General features: G+C 47.2%; 1 protein-coding gene across 1 annotated transcript in view; it reads right to left on the bottom strand.

Moving 5' to 3' along the window:
* The window catches only part of LOC116955524 (alpha-N-acetylneuraminide alpha-2,8-sialyltransferase-like), a 160,739-nt gene extending 156,073 nt beyond the window's left edge, over positions 1 to 4,666 (bottom strand). The window contains exon 1 of the mRNA XM_032976657.2: positions 4,561 to 4,666. The gene's annotated coding sequence lies outside the window, so the exon portion shown is untranslated. The remainder of the gene's footprint in view (positions 1 to 4,560) is intronic.
* Between the last annotated feature and the right edge of the window lie 8,605 nt (positions 4,667 to 13,271).

The following is a 13,271-nucleotide window of genomic DNA, read 5'->3' as shown; positions in this document are numbered from 1 at the left end:
GGACAGAGACATTAGAGAGAGATACATAGAGAGAAAGACAGAGAGAGTGAAACGGAGAAAGAGAGACACAGAGAGAAAGAGAGACAGAGATAGATATACAGAAAGATATTAAAAGAAAAATATGGAGTCGGAAAGAGACAGAGAGACAGCGAGAGATCTAGAGAGTGGGTGATGCAGAGAGAGATGAATACAGAGTTACATTGACAGGGAAACAGAGACAGAGACGGAGATAGAGATGGAGACAGAGAGACATAGAGACAGACAGAAAGAGATACAGAGAACGAAGCACAGAGAGACACAGAGAGACATTGACAGAGAAACTCAGAGACAGAGAGAGAAACGGAGAAAGAGAGCTGGAGACAGAGAGAAACAGACAGACACACAGAGCAATGCAGAGAGAGATAGAGAGAGACATTGACAGAGAAAGACAGAGGCACAGAGAGAGAGAGATGGAGACAGCGGGAGAGATGGAGAGACAAGGAGAGAGACACAGCCACTTTAGCCAGTACTGGAGATGCCTGTGGTGGTGTCGCTGTGAGCCGCGTCACGTGGTGCCGTGGTTTGTTTATGGGCCCTCTGGAGGTTCCGCTACCTGCAGCTCGCGTCTACGAGAGGGCGACTCCACGCCATGGAGTGGCCACGGACGAGTGCCGTGACACTGCCCCACGGGAAGTCAAGGGGATTTTTACTCATTGGTTTTTTCGGTAAAGTCACGTATGTAGAAATATAATAAAATTATATTAAAGCAAAAAACAATCAGGACGTTTCGATCACAACGCAAGCGACCTTCATCAGGTGTCAAGAACAAATCACAGAGGTAAATACAACAAAAAGATGATAGACGAGAATTCAACAAACCTGAAAAAACATTACGTGAAGCACATCCAGTCAGGCCAACAACACAGTTAGACACTTCCTGGCGGACCACGAATTTCAGAAGAGTGTTTAATTTCGTGTTCTACCTTTGGATTGCACATACTAGCATAGATAGAATGAAAAATACGAGGTACACGGTCAGTAGAAATACATATACAAGTCCACCAAGAGGTAAGGAGGGAGGAAAGACGGACAGGGAGGCAGAGAGAGGGGGGGGGGGCGGAGGGATGAACAGAAGCTTAAATAGGAAATACGGTTGGAGGGGGGGAGGGGCCAGAGCGAGAGCGGCAGCTCAAACACGCACATCTTACACATACAAAACGGCAGCTCAAAAAAGGACCACCTCTTGTAAATACAAAACGGCAGCTCAAAAAAGGGGCACATATGGCGAAAAAATGGCTGGATTCTTACCCTCAACTTTAGCACCACGGATAGCTACGGGCCCCGTTCAGACGGACGAGTTCATCCATTCAGACGGACGAGTTCATCCATATAGCATTGTGATATATAACGACTTATTGTTGGTAGCTTAGCTGATTGGAGAATATAGAGTTTATTGATAACATTAAGGTAATTTGTATTTTAGTTTTTTATTGGTTCACTATATAGTACTGTGAATAGCTCAGATGTGTAGGCCTTGACTTCAACATAGTCATTTCTGTGACCAGTCACTAGCTAATCACTCAGTTATTTCAATGCTAAATTCGCCTAGTTATTTCAATGCTAAATTATCCTGTTTGATTTGTACTAAGTGCCTCGGTGAATGTGTATGCTCTGACTTTAACGTAGCTATTTCTGTGACCAGTTACAAGCTAATCACTCAGCTATTTCAGTGCTAAATTCTATGCTAATTCCTTTGTCAAGGGGTGCCTCTGCGGATGTGTATGCTTTAACTTTTAACATAGCTATTTCTGTGACCAGTCACAAGCTAATCACTCAGCCATTTCAATGTTAAATTATATGCTAATTCCTTTGTCAAGGCGCTTTGTTTCCTCTCACAGAGCTTAAAGGTCGTGATCTGAATGTGGCTCTTTCACTCCAGTGCTGTCCTACCAGACAGTCTCGTCCCTTCACCTGATGAAGGCCGCTTGTGTTGTGGCCGAAACGTCGTGAGAATATTATTGTGTTATTTATTTTATCAATTTATTATTTTATTCTCATTCTACGTGACTTTACCGAAAGAACCAAAGAAGATGAATCATTGCAGTCACGAAAGCTTTAAATCGAAATTCAGTAGTAGCTAGTTTTGCACAAAACTTCAACATTATCAAAATCAATTGAGTGTCCTTGTTGGCACGCGTGTTCTGCTACTGCTGACAGTTGCATTTGGTAGAATTTAATATTTATCTGATGTTCTTTTAGTCTCTTGCTGATCATTCGTCCTGTTTGCCCAACATAGCATTTACCAAACGTGCAGTTAATCCTGTACACACCTTCTGTTGATAGCTTCGGTAATACATGTTTTGTTCCAGATATTAATTTCTGTATTTTATGTACCGTGCCAAATCTGACTCGGATGTTTTGTTTCTCCAAACATCTGGCTAGTTTATCAGTTACTCCCGCAATGTACGGTATTTTGATCGTTTTATTTACTTGGGTAGTTTCAATGCTTTTGTTATTTGATTTGGTTTTGGTATTCAATGCCCTGTTGATTTGTACATCATTGTAACCGTTCATTTGCAGCGCTTCTTTAATATGTTGAATTTCACTTCTCAGATTGTCACCATCTGATACACTGAACGCATTTCTAAATCATCTCAACTGGCAAAACCCATCCATCCAGTTCACCATGGAAGTGTAAGCTGACAGAAATCTGACACTTTCTTAGCTCGATGAATGAGCTCTTGATAAGAGTATATTTAGGTTTGGGGTGATGGTGTGACTCGGCAATAAGATAGGTGTCAGTATGCATTTTCTTTAGGAAAAATACTGGGTGTAATTTTACCATTTCTGCTCCGTCCGAGAAGAATATCCAGAAATTTTAGAGTTCTGAAAAAGGGGCGTGGCCAAGGGCGTGGCCTGGCCCCGCCGCAGGGATAAAATCCGAGCTCCGGGGAGGACCGGGGTTGGTCGCCACTGGGAAGAAACCTCCATCATCGTGGTCTTCGGTCTCTGGTCATCGCGCACGTGGACCAGGCTGTCCTGGTCCGATTTAGTAGTTGTCCCATCCAGTGTGTAAATAGCCATCCCCCCCAAGTGTATTTAGTTCGTATAAGAACGGTGATTCACCAACCTCTGTCGTTATCCCGTTCACGTTAAGAGTTCATGTGATGTTAGTTTAAAAAAAAAACATGTTGCCTCCAAGTTCAAGTGTGCGCCTCAATTGAACCCATTACAGTAGTAATAGCTCAAATTGAGCAGCGTGATCAGCGTGGATGGAGTTTCGGGTTTCTTCTCTTGCAGCTCCTCCATCAGCGGCGGTGTGAGAGGAGTCATTTGCAGGACTGCGCCTTTAAAAATGTATCTATCTCTCTGTCTATCCGCTATGTATCTATCTGTCTATCCACTATCTATTGATCTGTCTATCTGTTATCTGTCTATTCGCTATCTATCAATCTGTCTATCTATATGATATCTATTTGTCTATCCGCTATCTATCGATCTGTCTATTGGCTATTTATCAATCTGTCTATCCACTACCTATCGATCTGTCTATCTGCTATCTAAATATCTGTTTAACCGCTATCTATCGATCTGTCTATTTGCTATCTATTGATCTGTCTATCTGTCGATCCACTATCTATAGATCTATCTGCTACTGTATCTATCTATCCGCTATCTATCGATCTCTCTATCCACTATCTATCGATTTGTCTATTTGCTATCTATCTGTCTATCCGCTATCTGTCTATTAGATATCTGTCTACCCGATGCACCCACTACTGGCTCACTCGGTCACAACTCTCCGGCCCACCCGTTGCCGAACGCTCCAGTCCGACTGCGGTCTCAACCAATCAAAACGAAGGCCGCGACTCCCCGTGTCCCCCCTAGTTTCTTCTCCCCACCGCCCCCCCCGCCCCCCGCCTTCTACCCACCGCCCCCCCATACCCCCCCACCTCCCGCCCCCACCAGTCCCCACCCGTCCCCCCGCACGCCGCCCGCCACCCCATGCCCCCCCCACCGGCCCGAGTTCCACTCTCTGTGCGCCCCCCCCTCCAAACCCCCCCGCCCTCCCCACACCCCCCACCCCCACCCCCCCTGCCCGCCCCCCTGTGCTGCTCACCGGCCGGCGTCGCCGGCAACATCTTGCCTGAGCCGCTCCGTGAGCCCTCCCCTAGGTCGGCTCAGCCTCAAATGAGAATCCCTGGTGTGGTGCGCGTGACCATCATCTCCGCTGGGGAGACAAAGGTGGCGCGCGGCGCCTTGCCGGCCTTCGTAGGCCCTGCTCGCTAACCTCACTTTGCCCTGGCAGTCTGTTGCAGGCTACACGGGGGACCTTTGTCCGTGTGTCGTGCGTCTCACTGGGGGAGCGGTCAGCGACCCAGCGCTGCGAACCCGGCGACCCCCTCCCCCCCCCGGGGTTCGAACCCCCCCCCCCCACGCCCGCGGCCACCAACGTTGCGATCAGCAGAACCGCGAGTATCCTTGGGGGGAATACAAAGATGGCCGGGCGCCGTGAGGGCAGGCCACACCAGAACCCCCACCCACCCCGCCATTGTGCGTGCCGGGAGTGGAACGCCTTACCGGAAGGCGTCGATCTCTGTGCGGTTCTCGAGCCAGGGACAATCGCGAACCTTCAGGATCTTCTCCACCACCGACTGCTCGTTGAACCTAACGCAAGAGACAGAGCGGGGTCACCACCACCCCTGCCGCCCGCGTCCGCGGCACTACCCCCGTCGCTCACCCAGTGAACGATCCGAATGGCGCTCCCCCCATCGATCACCTGGTGAGCAATCCGAGCGGCGCTATCTCCATCGCTCACCCGGTGAGCAATCTAAGTGGATGACTCCCCAGTCGCTCACCTGGTGAGCGTGGCCAGACACTTAACGTTCCACTGCACCGACACCGGGGTCATGGAGGGCCCAGCATGCCGAAGTTGGTCCTAAAGCCTCCATCGGCAACCACCACCCAAACCCCCCCACTCTGTCCAGATGTTGAACCGATTTGTTCTCACGTCTGTGGCGGAGGGTCACTGGCGATGCTTGTCAAGATTTGCTGGCACTGCGGGCTCAGTTTGACTTTCGCCTTCGGTCTGGGAAAAGAGGAAACGACGGAGATGGGTTTAACACGTGGAAGACTTTCACAACCAAATATCATCCATAATGCAGGTGTGTTGGGTTAGGTCGCATAAAAACAGGGTGCTTCAAAAAAAATGTTAACACTTCAGAGAATTTGCAACAATACCGCAAGAAACGTGCCTCCAGGGCTCTGGAGACCACCTGGAGAAGATTCCAGGCATGTGTTGACAACGATGGTGAACAAGTGGGAGACTCTTTGACTTTTTGAAGCTATTAGCACACATTTGTTGTCACGTTACAGTGTATTATCTGCTCTTTTTACATTAAAAACGATAGTCCCATATAAGTGTTAAAACATTTTTTAAGCACCCTGTTTATAAAAGTGTCGTTAAACCCGCCACCACCCAACACAATTAATAAGGGTTTGTCACGTAAAACAAAACATGACACACAAAGTGGTCTCTACGCTGTTGCACCAGCCACGCTGAGCGCCGGGAGCCACCATTGGAGGACTTGCGGTCACGTGACCAGGAGCGGGGAGCTCCAGTCCGGATACAGGAGGGGGCGTGGCCGAGGGCGGTGCGAGGCGACGGCCAGGGGATAAAGGGGGAGGGCCGAGGGGACTGGGGGCTCGTTTGGGTATCCACTAAAGAGGACTCTGCTCTTCGCTGCCGCTCTTCGTCGTCATGTAGGTTTAGTCGGGGAAACGTGGGTCCGGAGCAAGTGTGCTACCAACCCGGTGATAGCTTACTCACACACACATAGTGAACAGTCTAGGACAGTATAGCCACACTTAACAATAGAGCCCAGTGATCATTGAATTGTTTATTAAATGCGTTGCCTCCACAAATATAGTGTGTGCTCCTCTGTACTTACACTACAGTAGTCTAGCACACCGGCGTGTTGGAGAGCAAAGCCACAACCAGAGATTGGTTACAGATCTGGCATCAATCACTGGACTCACTCCACCAGCCCGCCGACGATCGCTCCTCCCCCCTCCGTTGTTGTTGGAGGGCGACTGCCTCGAACTGCCCAGTAGTGTCCTGCTGCTGCTCTATTTAAGACCGGGAGCAAGAGGAGAGCCTCACCAATCTGGCAAATTGCCCGATGAAGCTGGATGTAATTACCAGCGAAACGTCGTACTAGAATTTTTAATGATATTGATTCACTCTTCAACACACTGGTGGCTAAAGTAGTGAATTATTTGTCATTTGTAAACGTGACACATTTTGTACTGTTTGGCCGTGTCGGGTGGTGAAGGGTTACGACTCATTTATAAATAACGCGATCTAACCCAAAAACCTTTATTATGCTACGGGGCAGTTGGAGTCAGTGGCCCTCCAGCAACAACGGAGGACTAAAGAACGACGCTCACAACAACGAGCGGAGCGCCGGGCGGATAAAATGCAGCAAGTTGGCACAGTAGGCGGTACAGCTGGTGTGCATCTATCGCTCATCTTGGTCACCAACCCATGGCACCTGCTGGGTCTGTCCCGAGACCTCCTCCTTTCAGCGAGCCTTCAACGCTTCATGTGGCCTCAAAGTGCACCTGGCCTGGTACAGGTGCCATGGTGACGTCACTCTCACTTAGTGGCAAATGTCGGGTATTGGTATTGGTGGAAGGGTGGTGGGAGGCTAGGTGGGTGGGTCGGTGGTGGGTGGTAAGTGGGTGGGTTGGTTGGTCGGTTGATGGGTGGGTTGGTGGGTGGGTGGTGGGTGGGTGGTGGGTGGATGGTAGATGGGTGGGTTGGTGGGTGGGTGGTAGTTGGGTGGTGGGTGGTAGATGCTTGGTGGGTGGTGGGTGGTTGGTGGGTGGGTGGGTTGTTGTGTGGGTGGGTGTTTGGTTGTAGGTGGGTGGCGATTGTTACATTGGGGAAACGAAACGACATGTCTCGGTCCGTGTTCGCGAGCACAAGGCAGATCTGAAACACGGCAGAACTAACTCCTCCACCGTGGCTGACCACTGTTATAACGCTTTGGGCTCTCATGATATTGTTTTTTCTGAGACCAAGGTGCTCTGAAAACCTTCAAGCTACTATCAAAGGTTTGTTCATGAAGCCATCCAGATATATAAACAGACATAACTTCAACCGGGGATATGGATACAAATTGAGCAATCATTGGAAGGATGTTATGGTGTTGCCATTATATCCGCATCTCCTGTTGCTTCAGCTCCCCACTCCCATCCCCGCTCTCTTCACCTCCCCACCCCCCGACATTTTGTCTCTGCTCGCCCTTTAATCCCTTCCAGCTGCTCTTCACTCGGCAGCGCTCCACTCTCCCTACCCCGACAGACGTTGCTATAGCTGAAATTGCCACCATCCTTAAAAATTCTAAGAAACCCATTAGTAACATCAGCAAAGACGAACGCTTTGAACTTGTCGGCCGAGTCATCCTCTCGGCCGACAAGGGCAATGCTACTGTCATAATGGTTAAAACCACATACAACAACAAAATCCAGGACCTTCTTAATGATGGCATCTCCACCAAAATCAACAAAGATCTTACTAACAGACTGACTACAAAAACCAACAATATCATTACCAGTTCGACTTCTCTAATCGAACCAGTCAAACGTGCCTCCCGAAACCTTGTGCTGCTAGACCACCCAGATTCTATGGTCTTCCTAAGATCCATGAGAAAGGCACTCCACTTCGGCCCATCGTTTCCACTATCAACTCACCTACTTACAAGCTGGACCGTTTTCTGATACCTTACTTCAATTCACTGGCAAAAACTACTTCAGCAGTACATAACTCAGCTCACTTAGTCTCTCTAATCAAGGGCATTTAACTGTCCCCAGATGATATTCTGGTCAGCTTTGATGTTGTTTCTCTGTTCACAAAGGTTCCTGTGCCTGACACCTTAGCAATAATGAAGATTTAGTCCAACATGGCACTGCCTTACCAACACTTACTTCCCCTGGAATGGTACTTTCCACAAACAAAATGAAGGTACCCCCCTTATCACCAGTGATAGCGAATGTTTTTATGGAGAAATTTGAAACAGATGCCATCCAGACATCCACCCTACGTCTTTCCTTGTGGAAGAGATATGTGGATGACACTTTAGTCATTTGGCCACATGGCCTGCCAGCACTGAACCAATTTATCAACCACATTAATTCCATACACCCATCTATCAAATTCACCATGGAAGTGGAGAAGGATGGTAAGCTACTATTCCTGGATGTTTCCTTTGAGAAGAAACCTGATGGCTATTTGGGACACTCTGTCTACAGGAAAGCCACCAACACAAATTCCTATCTGAAACCTGATTCCCACCACCATCCGGCACAGAAGAATTCCCTCATCAAAACACTACACCATAGGGCCCACTGCATTTTTGACCAACACCACCTAGCCAGTGAACTGGAACACCTACACCAGGCCCTTACGATGAATGGGTATTCGGACCGCATTATCCACAAAGCTGTTTCTCCAACCATAGAGAAACAACCCACTGAGACGTAAATCATAACCATCACGTTACCTCCATAGCTGGCGTTACCAAAAATATTTCCAAAATCTTAAACAAACACAAGATCCAGGTCCGATTCAGTACAGTACACAAAATCCGTGTTCTAATCCCATCTGTGAAGGATGTCATTCCTGACATGCAATTTCCTGGAGTCTCCAAAGTAAGTTGAATCTGTGGTGATTGTTCCATTGGTGAAACGAAACCACATGTGAATCATTTGGCGGGACCCTGGGGTCCCGCAAAAATCAGGTCAATAATGATTATTTTTCATTCCGCCCACTCGTGATCCCGACAGCAACGCGCCGCCCGCCCAGACTCGCGCCAACAAGCGCCAGCAGGTGGCGATCAACACAATGGGCGCCACCCCACCGGCCAAACGCAAGCCCCGGGGGGCGTCCGCCGCGGTCGCGCGCGGCGACAACGCCCTCCGGTCAGCCGTCGATCCTCAACTTCTTTGCCAAGGCGAGCCCGCCCCCGCAGTGAATTTAACGTGTTTATGTAATTTTTCAACTTTTTACGAAACTTAGTGCCCCGAGTAGCTCTCAACGAGGCCAATCGATTGAAACTAGTTTTGTTGTCGGTAAGGCAAGACTCGTGTCGCTACGTGGTTTTTCCCACCCCGGGGCAGTGATGGGACCCCGGGGTCCCGCCAATTGCTTCATGTCTCGGATCGTGTTCGCGAGCACAAATCAAATCTTAAATACGGCATTACCAATACCTCTGCCGTGGCTGACCATTGCTATAACGCTGTGAGCTCTCATGATATTGTTTTTTCCGAGACCAAGGTGCTCTGCAGACCTTCGGGTTACTATCAAAGGTTTAAATTTTGATTTAAAGCTTTCGTGACTGCAGTAATTCATATTCTTAGCTCTTTTTGTAAAGTCACGTTGAAGGCTCAGCTGATCGAGTCTCTCACCTTTCTGAAGAGATGCCGCGACTCTGCGGTAATACCAATCGTATTTACACTGACCTCTGTTGCTGTAACTTCTTCTAATGCGAAACGAATTCTTTTCAAAACTAGCTTAGCTCTTATCTCAGAAACAATCAGACTTATACGCACTGAACTAGATCAGTTAGACAAGACACTCTACAAATCACACTTATCATTGACGGCAACAATGTCCACATCGGATTGGGAACATGTAGACAATATGACTGCCTCTTCTGCTGCTACTATGTCGACCAAATGTAAGGACAACCTGATTTCCAAATTTAACCTCCTCTTCAACAAAAGACCGGACCCACACACCAAAAAGTTAGACGTTAACAAAGTCGTAATTAATCGCAGTAACAGTTCTATTTCCGATGGTCTGAAATCCGTTTTAGCTAAAGGTCTAAACTTTGCAGTCACACCTAAACACATACCAGTTAATGATATAATTGCCCAAGTAGACGTTGCTCTCAGGGGCCTGGGTCACATCGCTGCAGACGTAGCAAGATCTGAAATCGCTGCAACCCTCAAAAACGCTAAGATGCCAGCTAGCAACCTCAGCAAAGATGAGCGTTTTGAATTATATAAATTAAAAAAAGAGGGATGACATTGTAGTCCTCTCAGCTGACAAGGGCAATGCTACTGTCATCATGGATAAGATAGAATACAACAACAAAATTAAAGAATTACTCGACGATGGTAGTTATACAAAAATAAAAAGAGATCCCACCAACAGCCTCATCACACAAACCAACAAAATAATTTCTGATTCAACCGCATTAATTGATCAATCTAAACAGTTTTCATTGAAACCTTCTGCTGCCAGGCCACCAAGATTATACGGCTTACCAAAAATACATAAAGTAGATACACCCCTTCGTCCCATCGTCTCTACTATCAACTCCCCCACCTACAAACTGGCTCGTTTATTGTCTGAAATCCTGCGTCCTTTCACTGGAAAACCACCTCTGCGGTACAAAATTCTACTCACCTGGTATCGACAATCAAGGATATTTCCATCCCCAGACGACCTGCTTGTCAGTTTTGATGTAGTTTCCTTATTCACCAAGGTTCCTGTACCTGACACCATCGCAAACATTGTAGACTTGGTTCATCAAGGACTAAACACTGAGGTACCCCCCCTGGTGAGACACTGTTTAACCAATACATACTTCACTTGGAATGAAACTTTCTACAAACAAACTGAGGGCACCCCAATGGGCTCCCCCCTATCTCCGGTTATAGCTAACATTTTCATGGAGAAATTTGAGACTGACGCCATCCAGACTGCCACTCTGAGCCCAACCTTATGGAAGAGGTACGTGGTTGACACTTTTGTCATCTGGCCACATGGCCGGCCTGCTCTAGACCAATTCTTCGACCACATCAATTCCATACACCCAGCCATCAGATTTACCATGGAAGTCGAAAAAGATGGCAAGCTACCTTTATTGGATGTCCTAATAAAAAAGAGACCTGATGGTTCAATGAGCCACTCTGTCTACAGGAAAGCTACCCATACGGGTGCTTATCTGAAACCGGATTCCCACCACCATCCATCACAGAAGAACTCTTTCATCAAGACTCTGTACCATCGAGCCCAATGCATATCCGACCAGGAACACATAGGCAGTGAATTTTGATTTAAAGCTTTTGTGACTGCAGTAATTCATATTCTTAGCTCTTTCGGTAAAGTCATGTTGAAGGGAAACAATAAAATAATAATATATATAAAACAATAAAAAAAATTCACGACGTTTCGACCATAACGGTCGTCACGACGTTTCGACCATAACGGTCGTCATGACGACCGTTATGGTCGAAACGTCGTGAGAATTTTTATTGTTTTATAAATATTTTATTATTTTATTGTTTCCCTTCAACGTGAGTTTACCGAAAGAGCTAAGAATATAGGCAGTGAACTCAAGCACGTACACCAAGCTCTAAAGGCTAATGGTTACTCCGACTATACAATCCGTAAAGCTATCACTCAAACCATGAAGAAGGACCCTCTTGAGGAGCCTTTCAAAACCATCACTTTACCCTACATTGCAGGGATCACAAAAAAGATCTCCAAAATCTTGAATGAACACAAGATCCAGGTCCGTGTCAACACATTACATAAAATCCATGATCTGGTTCCGTCTGTAAAAGATGTCATTCCGGACATACAGTACCCTGGTGTCTACAAACTAAGTTGCCTCTGTGGTAGTAGTTACATTGGAGAAACCAAACGCCATGTCTCGGACCGCATTCGTGAACACAAAGCAGACCTTAAACACGGTAGGACCAACACCTCGGCCGTGGCAGATCATTGTTATAATTCAGTAGGCTCACATGACATTGACTTTTCCAAGACAGAGGTTCTTTGAAAGCCATCTGGCTACCATGAGAGATTCGTTCATGAGGCTATCCACATATACAAGCACAGAGACAATTTCAACCGAGAAGATGGATTCTGGCTTAGCAATCATTGGAAAGATTTGATTAACCATTTCAGGTCTTAATTGATTGTTCACACTTACAGTGGCTTTCAGACAGCATACATTAATTTTTTCGTCTCCCCCCTCCTCTTTTCAGAACATAGATGGACTCGTCCTTCTAAATAAACTGCCAAATCGCTGTGCGTGGCGCTGACGTTTTTTTATTATAAATAAATAAGTACACCATTTAAAAATAAATAAATTATTGCAAACCGACACATCTGATGACGACCGTTTGTCTTATGGTCGAAATGTCGTGAGAATTTTTATTGTTTTATATATTTTATTATTTTATTGTTTCCCTTCAACGTGACTTTACCGAAAGAGCAAAGAATATCAAAGGTTTGTTTATGAAGCCATCCAGATATATAAACACAGACATAACTTCAACCGAGAAGATGGATACAAATTGAGCAATCATTGGAAGGATGTGGCTAACCAGGTAAAACCTTAACTGCTTTATAGTTTGCCTTCACATCCGCATCTCCAGTTTTCTTCAGCCTCCTACCCCCAGCCCCGCTTACTTCCCAGCCCCGGCATTTTGTCGTGCTCGTGTCGGAGCTTGCAGCACTCCACTCCCCCTACCCCACACCCCCACCCTCTCTATCTCTCCTCCCTAGCTCCTCCCCCCTCTCCTACCTATAAAGCCTCTTGTTACAAGCAACTCTTTTGCCCACTTCAGCAATTGTTTCTTGCTGTGGTTGTCCCACCTGATGACGGACGCTTGTGTTGCACCCGAAACGTCGTGATTTAATTTATTTTATTTGAGACCTACGTGACTTTACCGAAAGAACCACGGGGGATCTTTGTCTTTTGCTCTGTGGACTCACCCAGCGCTCGGCTGCTCACATTTGACCGCCGTTGCCTCGCCTCGCCTCCTCTCCTGCTGCGAGGTGAGACACACACGGGGCACTGGGCTCAGCTGCTGAGTGCGGCAGGCGTGGGAAAACACAGTCGTCGCCGTCGTCATCATCCACCAGCCAGGGCCAATCCACTGCTAGATGAAGACATCCTGCCCAAGCCTCCTTTACCTCCATCATCATCATCAACCAGCCAGGGTCAATCCACTGCTGGATTGAGGCCTCCTGCCGAGCCTCCTTCATCTCCATCATAATGAACCAGCCAGGGCCAATCCACTGCTGGATGAACACCTCCTGCCCAAGCCTCCTTCACCTTCATCATCAAACAGCCAGGGCCAATCCATTTCCTGAAAACTGCACATCCATTAATTTAATTTTGTAAAGCTTTCGTGACTGCAGGAATTCATATTCTTTGGTTCTTTCAGTAAAGCACACTCACTCGCTCACTCACTCACATACACGG

The sequence above is a fragment of the Petromyzon marinus genome, chromosome 60 (genome assembly GCF_048934315.1).
Source record: "Petromyzon marinus isolate PM22_M1 ecotype Great Lakes invasive population chromosome 60, UKy_Petmar_22M1.pri1.0, whole genome shotgun sequence".
Classification (NCBI taxonomy): domain Eukaryota; kingdom Metazoa; phylum Chordata; class Hyperoartia; order Petromyzontiformes; family Petromyzontidae; genus Petromyzon; species Petromyzon marinus.
The sequence above is the reverse complement of the archived record's forward strand: the minus strand, read 5'-3'. Positions and strand labels throughout refer to the sequence as shown.